The sequence below is a fragment of the Chamaea fasciata genome, unplaced genomic scaffold, assembly GCF_029207755.1.
Source record: "Chamaea fasciata isolate MVZ Bird 193981 ecotype frontalis unplaced genomic scaffold, bChaFas1.0.hap1 SCAF_3, whole genome shotgun sequence".
Lineage (NCBI taxonomy): Eukaryota > Metazoa > Chordata > Aves > Passeriformes > Sylviidae > Chamaea > Chamaea fasciata.
In genome coordinates, this window is record NW_027094088.1 from 35,332,242 (window position 1) to 35,346,792 (window position 14,551).

The following is a 14,551-nucleotide window of genomic DNA, read 5'->3' on the forward strand; positions in this document are numbered from 1 at the left end:
GCCCGCAGTGTGCCCTGGCGGCGGCGGCGCCCAACTGCAGCCCGGGCTGCGGGAGCAGCCCCGCCAGTCCGCACGCCTTCCCCGCCGCGCTGCTGCACAGCCTCGGCATCCCTCCTGCCACTGCCGTGCCTCGGCAGGAGCTGGGCAACACCGTCTGCAGCCAGGAGACGTTTTGTTCTGTCTAAAGAAAAGAAAGAAGGAACTTTGAGGCACTCTTCAGCGGCTTATTATTTGGCCACTGAGAAGATGTTTGTAGGTAGATGTAGTTGTTGATGTAGACCAAGGTACACAGTGGGAGGATGAGAAGCATCAGACATCAGCTGCAACAAAGACATGATGGGATGTGGGAGAGATATACCTCCCCGAGAGGAAGTGGAATTGCCAACCTCAGAGTTGTCTGAACTCACCTGGATCTGAGCAGCTGACTAGCATAGGTGTTAGGGGGGCAGACCAGATGATTTTATGATGTCCAGTTGACTGGAATTACTCTGCAGCTGGCAGACTTGAAAGTGATACATCCTCACCAAAAATGGTAAAAGGTCTGAGACTTGCCTTGAAAGTTCTGAAAGTACTTGCTATGGGGAAGATGTTCAGGAATTTGACTCAGTGGCACCATTCTTGGGAGCAGCTCTGAACTTCTTATTACCTGAAAGGGTTTGTTTTTCTCTTTCTCCGTATGTCAGTTGGAACAGATAATTTCTGTGAGACGTGAGTACATCACAAGGTGATACCTATGAGACATTAATATATTAAATAACCTGATTGGTTTAGCTGCTCTCTCTGTCTCCTATATCTTTATTGCTAGGATGCATTTGAGATAACTTGCAAATTTACTCCACAGAGCTCACCCTGCTAGGGCAGTGGTTTTCTGTTCTTTTCTTAGAAGCAGCTCCCTTCTCAAAAAATTGTTTTGGAGTGATTAAACAAAATGTGTTTTCTTCCATTCTTGTTCTGTTCAGAACAGCACGATTCTAGCAAATTCTCTTTACTGGACATGGGTCTATAGCCTACAGTGTAATGGTTAATTCAGAGAAGAGAAATGGATACATCATGCTTTGGTTTAGACTGAATTTTGCCTACTGAGAACTGAATGAACTGAAGTTTCTTTCCAAAACACCAATTCACAACTACTTGCCAGTGACTGACTAGTAAATATGCATCTGCATTACCTATTTTTCAACTGAATCTAGTCAAGGATGACTACTCAGATGCAATTTTTCTATTGAAGAAAAATATGTCCATTTTTTCCTGAATACTCAGAAATTTTAGTAGCTGTAAAGCATTTTCAGATACATACTAAAGAGATGGGATTTTGTTTGGTTAGAGTGGAGCGGTTTTTTTGTTGCACCTAAGAATCCTGACTGAAAAAAGGATCGTGTTACACAAAACATGATGTCACATGCAGAACGAGTTCCCCTGTGCTTGTGAAGAGCTTGTGTTGTTGAAAAGGATAGTAAATTGGGGAGTGAAACAATCAAAATACCTTGTCTGAATTTACTGAAACCAGGAGTAGAAACTCAGTCCAGTTAAATGTGGTCCTGAAATTTGCTCCTAAGTCGTCTGAACTTTCTGTCCATTGGTGTATGCTTTCCACTTTGGTTAGGTGTTCCTTAGTTTGGATATTTTGTTGTTATATAAGCGTCTCTATTCCTTTGGTCGTGCTTTTGTTGATTTTCTTCTTTTTGTGATGCATTTTTAAAAATTTGGTTTGGGGTGATTTTTCTTGTTTGTTGTTCTCTTGGGGTGTAGGGAATGGTTTTGTGGGGTTTTGTTGTTTGGGGTTTTCTTAAGTCTGTGATCTTAGTTACCATGTAGTAATTCACAGGACAAGTGACATTATGAATCCTCACAAGTACTTGTAAGTCTTTTCTAAGTCAAGCAGCTAAGGCAATTTATGCTAACAGAATATTTGTTCTTAAATCTTGCTGCATAAATAATTCATCTGGTAAGACAGTCTTTCCACATTTCTTACACGGTGCATTTACAGGTTATTTAAGCTTGTACTGTCCACTCTTACGTGATCCAAGTGTTGCTTCTTTTTGTGGCGTAATAGAAATTGTAGCTGAACTTGACATTTACTCAGCTAAATTTTTTTAAATCTTTTTTCTGAAATAGTCGATGCTTAAATATATTTTAAAATGTCTTAAAATCTACAGCATAATTCAAGAAAATTATGTGAAACGGGAGAAGGCCAGTTTGTTAAAACTGATAATTAAAATCTTGCTTTTAGGACATTAGTAGGTTAAGTGCAAGAGATTTATTCAACTCAGCTTTGTTTCCTTTTAAGCATTTACCTAAGGCATTTATAGGTCATAGTGCATGGGGAGGGTATGCATGTAGTAAGAAATTTGAAATAAAATTTCTAACTTTCTTCTACTGTGTTTCAATAATTCTTTCTTTTTATGCTGGTGAGATTCTGAAGGCATGTTTCACAAGAATTTTACAGAATTGACGTTGTTGCATCTTGTTTAGCTATTGTTGATTTATCAGTATTACTTAATCTTTCCTGCTTGGTTATATCAGAGACTTCAGATAAATGTTAGTATGTCTTGATCCAGATTTCCATGAAAGCAAGTACTTTTTCTGTGTTGAGAAAGTGTATTCATTGCATAGATTGGATGAAAGATTAGAGCAGAATTATTTGATTGGCAGCAGTAATACTCAGTGGCATGTTTTGCATCTTAATCTTTTTGTTGAAAAAAGGTGAATTTTGAGTTGTGCTAATAAAAAGTCTCCTTTAAAACTTACCTTATTAATATTGCCTTTGTAATCAATTAGCATCTACAGCTGCTTTAACTAAAGACCTGGTTTCTTCATTTTTTCTTATTTACTTCTGTTGCTGCTGCTTTACTGTGAGGACTGCTGTTCACTGAGGTGTACTGTGGAGGAGATATCTTAAGTGACATGTGCGATACCTCATCATACAATATTAGATTTTATACTCTCTGCTGTCTTTTTCCAGTCAAATAGGGGAAAACAATAAAACCTTGGCTTTGAGATGTGTAAGCATCAGTTGTTGGGATATTTGATAAGGCTTTTTGGTGTCTTTTGATTTCTGCTGTTACCTTGTTGAATGTGAACAGACTTTCCTGGTTAGCAGTGCTCAGGCTTTGCTTACTTCTGCAATGCTTGGCCTATATGAAGGACTAAATTTACAGCTTTGGGATTGCTTGAATGTTTGTGTGAGTTTATAGGATCAGTGCAGTATCATGATTCTAAGGATCATTGAATCTTACGAGAAAAAAATTTCTCAGTGTTTGCTAGTAACCTCAACTCCTTTCTTCCATTTTCATTAGTCTGTTTCAAGCACACTGAACTTCCATTTTGTTCACAAAAGCTCTCAATTAAAATTCTGGTCTTGCTGCTCACATTGCCTCCCAGGGTGTGTTTGTGAGGTAGAATCCACTGTCATTGTTGCATGAGAGTCAGAGCCCATCCCTTTCTTGGGGCACTCAGTAGATATTGTTCAAAATTCCATTTGCTGTCTTCCCACTCCTAGAGTTTTTCCAGGTTTGCCAAGGAGTCTGTCTTCACCAAATACAACATTGGTGTCTCTCAGCTGTTTTAAAGATGCTAATAACTTTTGTGGATAATGTGCCATCTTCATACTTGACTGATTTATTAATAAGCCCATATGCCTTGTCTCTGGTCACGGAACCACATACACTGTAACGTGTGCTGGAAACCTTTATACATAGGATTAATAGACGTTGTTTGTCTCCTGTGCTATGCACTGTAGTGGGTTTGATCTAGAAATGGGAATGGCTTTGGATGTGAATGAATCCCAAATTTTGTGCAACGGGTGCCATCATGGGAATCTTGCTGGAAATAACACTAATTTGCTTCACTAGGGAAGTGCAACTGTATCTGCAGTTTCCTGGTAGTAACTTCTTCCATGTTCCACAATGGTACGTAACCCACATTTTAGTGCTTGTAAATTCAATCTGCTTTCAAGGCTTAGCCAAACTGCCCTAAGAGATTATGCTAATCTAGAGCTTCTACGTCTGAATTTCCTAGTTAGTTCTTTTTTCAGTTGTGTCATGGAAGTTGCTGTGCAAAATGCCACAAATGTGCTTTTCCTTAGTGCTTAAGAGAAAGTAATATTTTGTATTAAGGTAGATTTTTACACGAAACAATATGTTACTGTGTACTGTACTGATGGAGATGTATAATAGGAAAGACAGATTAGAAAAATGTGAAATAGTATTTGAAGTTTGCTTTAAAGAGGACATAAACAATAAGTGGAAAACTTAAGAGGAAAGGTCAATGAAGAAGAAAGAGTAAGAAAAGCAGAGGATGAAGTATTAGAAAAAAAGGATGAGCCAGGATGATTTGTGATACTTTTTGGTAGTTATGATTAAAAAAAAAAAAAATACATGTGGGAAAAAACAGATTACCATGCTTGCAATCCTGTAGATCATTCCCCTCTAAGCTGCTCTTGGAAAAAAAAACTTTCCAGGTAGTTAATACACAAGTGTATGCTTCAAATGAGATCAGAAACTGAATCTAATTAAAAGAACATTACAGCCAACAGCATTCTGAAATTGAGAGATTATTTTTATATATTTGGCATAGGATTGTTGGTCTTTTTCCAGGCTTGCTGTCTTTTGTTTGTAATACAAGGTGTTGGCTTTCATCCAGTTCGAAACAGAGAGGTCCAAGTTTAATGGCCACTGAAGTCAACAAAATTACTTGTACTCTAGTGTTAACAGAAGCTCAATAGTGTGTAAACTCTGACTTTCTGCTTTTTTGTAGTTTTGACATTTAATTCCCTCTGTGGGATGTTGATGCTTTAAGGTAGGATAAGGGATGCTGCAAGAGAGTGGTGATATCTAGTAGCATTTAATGGTGGACTTCAAACTGTGTTTAATTTGTATCGTCAAATATTTTGTTTGTGTACCTGCATAAATAGTTGTGTACCTGCATAGTCCTGTGCAGGCACCTGTTTAGTGAAGATCTGAGGAATAAAGACTGTGGATATTGCATGATTCTCGGTTTGTCTTGAAAGTAATCTGGCTTCTTATATTTTGTGCAGCAGTACTGCAGAGCAGAACAAACTTCTCATACTGGGATTCCTTGTGGTGTTACTATGTGTGAGGGCTGGTTATGAATCCATGTGTGCATGTATTGCACACGTGCCACCCCCCACCACTCCTGAAATGTGTAGGTATTTCTGGTTAGGATAATGCTGTAGTTTGAAAGCAGGACGAGTAAGATGATTCTTAAATTTCCAGGTGTCTGGTTATTTTTCCAAACAGTTCTCAAAAACCTTTGGTCAAGCAGTTGGGTAGCTGTCTTTTCAAGCTTAAGCTGTCTGGATCTTAGAATAAAATTAAAATTTCTTGTCTTTCTTTTGTCTTTTTGGGTTTTTTTCCTGATAGGTATTTTGTTTTTCCTTTGTTATTTGTGTGAATGACAGTTGTAAAAATGCAGAGTCACATTCAACTAACAGTGAAAACAGGTATTGCAAGCAGGAGCTCGGAATTCAATGGAATTCCTTGCATGACTTCTAGATGCTTTATTTAATTTTATTTTGCCTAGTGCAAGTGTACTCTGGAGTCAAGAAAGCACAATTTCTATTGTATTCATTTATTCCGTATTTTTGCATGGAATATGAGAAAGTTACCTTCAGTGTAAGAACACAAGAACAGAGTGCTTTCTTTTACATTGGAGTCTTCTGGTAAGCTGCTTATTTTTTCATTTTAAGTGTTGTATGTGGCAGTTTATTAGAAGACTTTGCCTTTGGAGAAAGGATAATGTTTTATGTGAAATATCCACCCTTTCTGTGTTCAGTGAAATGCTCCTAACTAGAGTTCTGTTAAGTGTCATTTCTCAGCAATAATAAATGTGGTAAGAACCAATATCTACTTTTTCTGGAGAACTGAGCTGTTTAAATTTCTTCAGAATGACAATTTCTCTTCTATTTGGAAATGCAGAAATTTGGAAACTACCCAGAAGTTTGTAGAATCTCTTCACTGCAGGACACCAAGAATTTCTACATCAGAATTATCTCTGTCAGCAGAGATTTCCCCTAAAATTATAATGGCCCCTTTTTGCTTTGCTGTCATATTTCTTATTATAGGTAGAGGTTTTTTTCTGTTGTCCGAAGTACTGCATGGAAATGTTGTTCAATAATTATGCAGGTTTAGTAACTGATGAGTAACAAAGGAACAGTTAGTTGGCATTAAAACTCATTCTGGGGAGACAAACTTAACAGAAATATTAATGTTAAAAAAGAAATAAAGGGAAAAAGCAAGAATTTGGGAAGATCTCTGGTTGTATGGAAAATCTTGTACAATAAAAATCTGTTTAAATTCCAAATTAGAGAGGTTGTTTTGAAGGGTTTAGGAGGAAGCTAACTGAGAAGAGTCAAGAGAGGTGAGCCATAGCAGCTGGAGTGTGAAAATGTCTTGAAGAGGCGTTGGCCTTCTCCATTGAAAGCAATCACTTTCAGTTTGTGGGAAAAAAGAAGGAAACCATGCTTCTCTTTGTAGTTTCTGACTACTATGGTATCTTAGGTTAATAAAGAGTAGACCAAAATGTTGAACAGGGTTGATTTTCCTAATATTATGCATATTGAGTCAAATATTACGCATCTTTTTTGTGAAAGAATTTTAGAAACATGTGGTTAAGCATCTAATAAACATACAGAGGTTAAGCTGGTAAGAGACAGAGGTTCTTTGAACATAGTAACTGGGGAAACTAGTTTGCATACTGGAGTTTACTTGCCAAAAGTGTCTTAAAGAATTTAGGTTCTTCTTTTACTGTGCGTGGGCTTGGGATTGTGGGTTTTGGTGGGGCTTTTTAACATTAGCAATTATCAGAGAGAACTAGAAGAAATCACATACCTGAAATTTATTTGTATTAACAAAGCAAAGCACTGAGGGGCAGACAGGAGTTGATTCAATTTCACTAACAACAAAAATTACATTTCTTTGAATATCAAACCCTTCATTTCTAAGTTAATGTTTACAACTCTGTTGCTTTTGTTAATCAGCTCTAGAAAACTGGTTGCCCTTCCTGCTGTTCAGTCTCAGTTGCTAGCTTCATACATATGTGAATTCTTATTCTTTGTAAACTCGTGTATGTATTTTCATTATAATTTGCATTTTTTGCAAATGGAAGTGTTTTCTTAGGCTTTGTTCTGCTTATGTTTTTAGACTTCGAGTAAGAAGCAAGGGATAATTTGAGACTTTAGTCTGGGTGTGAATATATGGTAAATTGTTTGGTGCTCCTTACATTCGGAGCTGCCTCCAGAGGTTTGGCAGGTATATGGTATGTCCTCAAATTCAAATCCCTTTCTCCTTGTCATATCAAACATTGTGTTACGGTGCTTCTCCTTCAGTGAATATTTGTGATTATTTCTCGAGATATCAGCTAGGTTCATATTGTTTTCGTAAGCTGCGTTAGGCAGAATTGTTCCAAATAGTTGTGTTTTATCATTATTTTGGTACTCATTCAATGTTACCTTTGGTTTTGCAGCCGAATATATTGTTGCAATAAATATTTTCTACTTTAAATAAGTCTACTACTGGTGTACATTTTTGTAAGTCTTCAAAGTATATGCAGTTTATACTGATTATAAATCTAGTATTTCCATTTTTGGTTTATTCCCAGAATGATTTGGCATTCTTAAAAGTCCTAACTCTGTAGGTGAGACCATTTCAATACTGTTTACATACTCTTTGAAAATTTCGGTTGATTTGCCAATATAGAGATTGAGCAATAGTAGTAGTATCATTCATCCAGCATAATAGGCTCTCTTATGTAAAGAAATTACAATGTAACGTGTTATTCCAGCCGTGACAATATTGAAAACATTTTAAAATGGTATTTTACAATAGAGGTAACACAACTGCAAATCTGACTTACAGCTATCTGCTCATTTCTCCAACTAACCTCTGAAGGATTTTCACTACTGAAGTTTAAAGGTGCTTTATTTCGATTGAAAGCAGTGCAGTTAGCAATAGAAATGAATCCTGTCCCAGGAATGCCACAGCTTCCCATGTTCTGTGCAGTGGGCTGGGCTCTGTCCCTCATGTGCAGTTCTGTCACTAATGTTATCCATTATTGATTAGGATTAACTTGCTGGTGTTAAGCTAATACGTATTTGTTGAAAGCAGATTTTGAATGAAGTGGAGGAAAAGTAAAATTTCTTTTGAGTTTTCAAGACCTGATTTTTTTTCTAAGCATAGCAGAGGAATGCTGTGATCTGGGAGATCTGAACCCAAATGCAATTACTGCCACAAACACTTGGTTTTATAGAACCTGCATTTCCATTGAGATGCAGGTATTTGACAGACTCTCTTTGAGTCTGTTAACTTTTTCATTGAAAGACATCAGTTTGAGGTCAGGATTGTTTGTGATTCTGGTGTGGTGTTTTTGGGGGGGTCTGTTTGTTTGTTACGAATTACCACCTTTCTTTTTAATATTTCTGGTACAGGAAAAGAAACTAGTTCAGGAAATGGAATTACAAAATTGTAGTAGCTTTGCTATTGACTCAAAGGGGATTATTGTCTTCCTTGACTGTAGCTGTCTTGAGTGATATAACCCTTTTTCTGGTTATTCGGTCGTCAAAATGGAAAAGCTTTGGCAAATCTGTAGTGAATACTGTGTTGCAAAGATGTATATCAATGAATGTGTGTTTCTTAAAGCTGGTATCTGTGACGGTCTTTTTGTGTGTGACTTTTTTTTAACCCAGGTCAGTTCCAGGCTGTTATATTACAAGAAGATGAGGCTATAATGTGGATAAGACAGGTTGCCCCACTGTGTAGTGCATAAAATGTGGAGCACCAGAATGCTGGGAAGTGTAGCAAGACTCATTTAGAAAATAGAATGGATTTTAAATAAAGTTCAGTTTTAGGTAAAAGGTCAGGCTCTAGCTCCCTTTTTTATTTGTAGCAGTTCATCCGTATACAGTAGTGTGCATATTGTATGTGTAAGTTAATCTCATTTTTTAATCTACTATAACTGCCCTTTTGATTCTTGAAAATCCTTTTGGGTATTTTGCATTCCGATATCGATCCCTGTCTGTCTGACTGCTTCAGCTGGGTAATCATTTTTCTTGTTTATCCCTAATCCTTTTAATATTTCCTTCCTGCCACTGTATAACTGTACAGTATGCCTATTGTTTGGAATGTATCTCAATGATGACTGTAAGACTGTACAGTAAAAGTGACTGTGTTTTAGCCTAGATTTCACAAAATTGGTTTACAGTAAAACAAAAATGAGAAGCTGAACACATGCCTTCAAAGCTCCTGTGCCAACTGTAGTGCATTGCTTTGTTTAGTCATGCAAAATGTTTGTCTTTATAAACCATATATTATTCTGAACTGCTCAGAAAAATGAAATATGAAGCTTGCTATTTCAAAGTGCTTTTTATTGTGTTCTCTGTATGGACTTAACAGGAAAAAAAAAAAGTATTTCTTCCATCTCTGTGTATATACAATCTGTGTATATCCATATGCATATGCATGTAAAAATTGATTTTAAAGAATCAACTGTAGAACCATTTAAATATCTCAATGGAAACATTTGCACCTGAGAAATACCAATGTCTCTTCAGCCATCTCCTCCAGTAAAACATTCTGCCCTCGTTTCTATGGTGACTGAGTAAGAGCATCACATGAAGTTGTGACAAAATGATAAAAATTCCTCCCTGAAATGGTTTCCTGAGAAGTACAGATCTGTTCTGCTTCACCTGAAGAATGAGAAGACCCTCCCATCCCCTCCTGTCAGGGCTTTTCTCTGTTTTTCCCACACCAGATTATACCCTAAGATACTTTCACTGTACTAACCAATGTTTCAACTGTTCAGCTTTTCTCATTAAATAAACTTGGCATGTACTTCCTCTGTGTGTCAAAGCAGAGTGTGCAAACATAATGAAGGAAAAGAATTTGATGCAGAGGTGAAAGCAAAGTGTTTAATTTTTCTTAAGGTGCTATTTTTATTTCCATTCTGCTTTGGTATTAACAAAGGTGGGAAGGGTTGGGGTATGAATTGCCTTGGTTGGGGTATGATTTGGCTTGGTTGACTTGTTTTACAACTGCTCTACTTTAACAAAAGGAATGGAAAATGCCTGAGATCTAGACTTCCTATATTCAGTGACTGTCTTAATAAAAAGAATAAAAATCTAACTAGTACCCAGTTTGAGTATTGCATAAACCTTTCAGGAAGGTAAAGAAGCTGCCTTCTCTCAAAGACGGCATTGGTTGCAGCATAAGCACTTCAGTAACTTGCTGTTATACCTCCACTTCCCCCTAATAACTTGTATGGTCATGGGAAGTGTAATTTTAAAAATACATTTTAGTAGTTTTTGATATGGAGAAACTTTGTGACAAAGTTCTGGGTTTATGGCTGTTGCTTTATGACGGACACTTTCCAAAGTTAATTGAAAGAAAAAATCCATATCCATTTCTTGATTTCTTCTTATTATTATTATATTCCAACGATCATTCTCCTCCCCTTCATGCACTTTATAGCAAGTATGCTGTGGTTGCAATGTAAGGTCAGTTTGAATGTTGTTATGTCTCAGCTTCTAAGATGCTCAGCTTTCCTGCACACTTCTGAGATGAGTGAGAAATTTTTTGGAGACATCCTAACTTTTTAAGTGAATGATGCCTGTTTTAATAATTAAAGCATACAGTGCATTAGATCTTATTCAGCTATTATTTTTCCATTATACATTGTAACTTAGGTTATTCTTAATAACCGTAGGGTGTACTCTCTCATGTGCTCAATAACAGCAACAGTTGTTCTTGCAGGCTCATAGCGAAGTACAAGTAAGCCTGAACCTTCAGACCTACAGAAAGTAAAGTTTGTCTTGAAATGAAAAACTTCTAGTAGTAATTTGTATCTAAACCTAACATTGTCACTGGTAAACTGAAGAATTTTATTTGAAATTATCTCTAGAACTGCCTTTTGGAGTAGGGATTAAATTTGTTTCCAAGGATAGATGTCTTATTTGGAATTCATCAAAATATTATTTTTCCTGACTGGATTGTGTTCAGTTTATTAAGAATGTTGTCTTTCTAGCTACATTTCTGAATTTCTTAAGAAAATTGTCTGTCTCAGAGTAGATAGTTTGCTAAAGCTTGATTAATCCAGACTCTTTATCTCTGCAGAGATTCTTTGTTGACTCAGGCTGCTGAGATGTCAGGGATACCAGAACACTTCTAGCTTTGGTGGTGTTTGATGAAAGGCTATAAAGAGAATGTGTCCCACAGAGAAACTTCATCAGAAAACCAACCAATATTTCCTGTTCTTTGTGTAGCTATTTGAAATGCTGCCTTTTTGAACATAAAGGTAGCATTTGCAGCCAGCTATGTTTCTCTTAGTGAGCTGTAGGTTATCTGTTCAAACTTCTAAGGGAAGCTTGATGGATGCATTCCTGAAAAGTGATTGTTCCCCTTATTAATGGTAGGGGTATTTTTTAAAAGGACATACTGAAATGCGATTGAGTTTTATGCTATAGCAATTTTACTGCCTCTGCATACACTTAGGGTTGTATGAAATTCTTCTTGTGAAGGAATTTGCACTTTGGAGTAGAACAGTGTGACACATGTATCTTGCTGTGTAATCTGTTTGTTAAGATGCCCTACTATTCAGGAATATGTATATATTTACTATACTAATTTGTTTCATTGTAAGTCAATTATATATAGTCCCATGTATAGTTCTCCCTTTCCTTAAAAGCTTAATTCTTTAGGTTCACCACAGTGCTTTGAAAAATGAAGTTCTCCTGTTCCTGGACACACATAATATTTGTTTAAATTACATTTATTATCAAAATGGAGTTTAAGTCCTGATGCATTGTTTGACTGTGAAGATGTTGGTCATGGAAGAACATGATTTGTGTAATAGGCAGTAGCTTAAAACATCCATCCAGGGGACAAGTTGGTGCTTTGTAGTGTATGTGTCTATTTGTCAGAGAGGCAGTAGGCTCTTGTGAATCCACTTTGGTCTGTTGAGAAGCTGCTTTGAAACAGTCTGTGTGGTGTGTAAAAGGGGCAAAGCACTGGTGAGTGATATCCCAGGGGTTTTTTTGTGGAATACAACTTGGCAGTACCGTGCTTTCTATCTTTCGAGGCTGTTGGTGTATTTTTAATTATTTTGTTCTTACATGGTTTTTTTTTAATATTCCTTTTATAAGGGGTAGAAGTGTTTGTTAGTAAAGGAAAAAAAAAGCTATTAAACAGTTCTTGTTTGATGAAATCTCAAATAGCTGTATCAATAGGAATTCTGCTAAAGCAGTGACATTAATGGCTGTTTTAATGTTTGTACTTTGTTTTGAGAACAGATTAAATTTTGATGGCTTCTTCAATGAAGTAATGAAAAGGTAGAACTAGTTTAGTGTAATGAATCCCTGTGGATAGAGAGGATTTGGTCATTTGCTGAGATAACAAGAAGAAAAACCTTGAAATTTTTCTGAATGGTTGCTTAGTAGTAATGTCTTTTATCCAAACTTAGTGTCAAAATGAGGAGCCCACATCAACTTTTACTGAAATGCAGTAAAACTGAACTCCCATCTTCTTACATTGTGGTGAATTCTGGACTTGGAAAGCAGTTATGCTAGCTGATTAAAGCTTTAACTAACATTTATTAATGCCACACCTGGAGCTGCTGGATTTTCATGCTTTAGATAACGATTATTTTCAAGGAAACACTTTATATACTGCTGACCACATACTGTTTTAGTCAGTAGCTGCTTTCCATAAAGGGAAACAGCATCTAAATCAAGAAACAAATCATGACATAGTCTGCAAAAAGTTTCTTAACCTGATTTTGACTGTGTTGTGGGCTAGCTTTTGGGAAGCTGAAAGATAATTGTCTATTGGTTGATCCAGCTTGGGTGAATATGTTTGACTTTCCTGTTGCTCAGTTGCATTTGTGTATTGGGAAGGGAATGTTTCAACACGTACATAGTTTGAGATGTAATTTGGAAGCACAATATTTACATGACTATTAATATGGAGTTATTAGTAGGGCTTTGTGTGTTTGTTTATTTTTCAGGATTATGAAGTACAAAATAGTGACACTGGATTAAGAAGAAAACCTTTGGTTTATAAATACCTACTAGTGTAATATTCCCTGGTATTAAAACATAAACACGTCTTTGTGAGGTGGTGGTTATGTTTAAATCATTTCCTCTGGAAATGACGCTGGCTTTATGTAAGAGTCCTGTCACAGTCTGTAACCTTTAACTGCACTGAGCAGAATACTCCAATGTGGAAAAGACTGTCAAAAATAACTGAAACACTGAGTGAATATTTCATAAAAAAATACTTGTCATGGTTCCTTATTTTAAATTTCTCTCTTCTATTACTTGTGATACTTACATGTTGATAGTGACATGTCCTTGTTTTCATATAATTGCTAGGTGATCTTACCATCTCCAGCAGTAGACTTTGCATTGGTCTTCAAAAATTATACATCTAGAGTCTGAATAGTCTGAATTCAAAAAGTTTGATGTGCATTTCTGACAAACCTTGCCTTTTGGAAAGTTAGCCAAATTGGCCAAAAATAGTTTTTACTGTATTTGACCAATTGCATTGCTCTAATTTTATTTGTATTGAATTATCTAAGCAGTCCTTAAGAAAATGCTTATCTTTATATAGATACATGTATGTGTGTAAGTGTAGTCAGGTAAAAAAGAGCAGGTCAGCCTTTTAAAATTCTTATAATTCTAAGTATTTTCATGAGAGAGATTGCATGAGAATGGGATTATCTAATAGTCATGGAAATTAGAAGATCATTGGATGCATAATGCTAGGGCACATAAAGTAATGAACAGTGGGAATTTAAGGATCATCATGAGTACAAGTGGTCTATTAAGAGCCTCTCATGAGTACATACTTTTAAGGGCTGCTACTGCAACAGTTCTATCGCTTCTCGGTGCATGTTGAGCAAACATGCAGTGGAAAATGAAAATAATTTTGAAAGCTAGAATGTCAAGCCTTTTATTATATCCATAAACTAAAGGCTATCAATAAGACACTGAAACTACTATGTTATCTATTATTTATACAGCTCTCTGCAGTGAACCTCTGTAACCAGTAATGTTCTGTCTGAACAATGTGTTTAATAAAGCAGATAAGAGTGTAAACATAAGGGTAGGTTTGGGGAAAAAAATGGTCTTAAAAATATTATTTAAAGTTATAAAGTTATTTAAAGGCAAAATACATACCTAGTCAAAGCTGTTTTAAAGATAGATGGAAATACTAAGATTTTTAACTGAAAGGAAAGAACTATAATGCTATCTAGTAGCACATTTAGGTTAGTAATCTTTGATGGTTGTAAGAAAAAACATAAAGTACTTATACATGAAGGAATCATAGAATATCCTGAGTTAGAAGGGATGTATAAGGATCATCAACAAACCTCATCATCACCATAGTCAAACCTCTAATCTCTTATTATTCAAGCTGCTGAAGTGTGTAGGAACAGCACTTCTAATGTGAATATTGGGAGTGTGTACTGGAAAAAATCTTCTTCTGCTAATGTATTCAAATACGTTAGCTGTTGAACTTTTAACATGCTTTTTGAATATGTG

The 14,551-nt window shown here is 36.2% G+C and overlaps 1 protein-coding gene across 6 annotated transcripts in view; it reads left to right on the forward strand.

Annotated features, from left to right (window-relative positions):
- The window catches only part of CRIM1 (cysteine rich transmembrane BMP regulator 1), a 175,004-nt gene that overhangs the window by 66,981 nt on the left and 93,472 nt on the right, over nucleotides 1-14,551 (forward strand). The gene's annotated exons all lie outside the window — the stretch shown is intronic.